At 30.9% G+C, this 1887-nt stretch overlaps 1 non-coding gene across 1 annotated transcript; it reads left to right on the forward strand.

Moving 5' to 3' along the window:
* Nucleotides 1-783: 783 nt before the first annotated feature.
* LOC113186234 (small nucleolar RNA SNORA40) lies at nucleotides 784-909 on the forward strand. The gene has a single exon (XR_003301250.1). It is a non-coding gene; the product is annotated as a small nucleolar RNA SNORA40 (small nucleolar RNA).
* Nucleotides 910-1887: the final 978 nt, after the last annotated feature.

Here is a 1887-nt window from a genome sequence, read left to right on the forward strand (position 1 = left end):
TTTGCATTTGTCCAATACAGAAATTGCATCTGCAAATAAAAATCTTGTCTTTGGAAAACTACAGGTGCTGATTATTTCAATGAGGGCATTCTAACAAAATTTAAGGAGCCACAGAGTAGAATGAGAATATAAAATATTTATGATATACTTGATCAAGATCTCATATTTAAATATTCAAAGAATGCTTACAATTCATTAAAGAAAACCGAAGAGAAAAAAGTTGTCAATAGGAACTCCAAAACAAACTATCTATCTATCTATCTATCTATCTAACCTTATGAAAATGTGTACAAAATCCAAAATCTTAGGGGATCAGAGAAACTTATACTAAATCTTCTTTTTTAATATTTATTTTTCAGTTTTAGTTGTTGAACACAATACCTTTATTTTTTTATTTATTTGTGGTGCTGAGGATCAAACCCAGGGCCTTGCACATGCTAGGCGATTGTTCTACTACTGAGCCACAACCCCAATCCCCCACTAAATCTTAATTGAGATATTACTACACACCTAAGATGTTACTATACATCTAAGATGTTTCAAATTCAAAGACATAGTATCAATATTGGCAAGGATTTAAGCAACTTAGAAGCCTATATATTGCAGAAGTATATAGTATACACTGCTCCAGCCACTATAAAATGTGTTTTGAATTATCTATTGCATTTGAATATGATTTAGCAACTTCATACCTAAGTATTGATTCAGCACAAATTCATAAACATACAATAAAAAATAGTTAAAAATTAATATTCATAGTCTCAAAGTCGCAACTCCATCTATATCACTTGTACATATTTTTGTTTAACTTGTGGACAAGAACTTATAGACAAATGCAAAAATGAAACCTCTTTTGTAACCAAGACACATTGTTCAATGTGAGTTTTGGTACAAAGAAACAGAAATACTATACCTTAAGAAAGCTTAAAGTTATGGGATATTGTTAACTAAAAAGGCTTCTATCTTCAGAAAATGATACATGGAGATAAAGCTGTATTTTACTGTGTTTGGATCATGTTAGTTAACTCTTGTATTGACATATACCCCACATCTGTACTATTCCTGAGGATGATTATAGGAATGAATACAATTTGAACTCAATGATTTTTAGAGAAGGTATCAATATTGAGAACCAGGTAGATTCATCCAGTTCCAAAGTGGTCCTAAAGTCAATTACTTGAAGAAATTACATCCCAAATATCATAAATAGGGAACTGTGAAATCATCATCAGTATGTCCGTAATTCAGTGGAAGTAGAAGTCCCCAAAAAAGGAATGGTGGTCACATGCAACAACTAGATCAAGCATTGGTTCTTTTTAAAAGGGCATCCTTCAGATGAACAGCAAAGGAATCACAATGGCAAATTCCTTAAATAAAAATGTATTGACTTTAAATTTAGAAAAAAGCAACTCCATCTATATACAATAGAATGGAAAGATAAGATTTGTTTTATTTAAAAAATAAAATCTCCAAAACAATGAAAATAGACAACTGATAACTATATTCAACAGCATGGATGAGTTTCATAAACAAAATTTTGAGTGAAGGAAGTCAGATGAGAGACAATGCATAATGTGTGATATATTTCTGTAGCTGAAATAAGAAAAGCCATTCTGTAGTGCTTAAAGTCAGTACAGTGATTTACCTTTGCTCAAGCAGAGTGGGAGAGGATTTGGTCAGTACAGGAGGAATAGTTAGTAAAGTTCACTTGCATGGGCAGGATGTTAAATTGGCTAGTTTATTTTGTGCTTTTATTTAGGAATTCAGTAAGAGATAAAATTTATAGTTGATTCTTTAAAAATAATTAAAAGAATATGAAATCTTATCTAATTGGGAATATCTATATGTAAAGCTATATTGAGCAAGAAAAGGTTCTTAGAAGTCATG

This window comes from Urocitellus parryii, chromosome 1 (assembly GCF_045843805.1).
Source record: "Urocitellus parryii isolate mUroPar1 chromosome 1, mUroPar1.hap1, whole genome shotgun sequence".
Classification (NCBI taxonomy): Eukaryota; Metazoa; Chordata; class Mammalia; order Rodentia; family Sciuridae; genus Urocitellus; species Urocitellus parryii.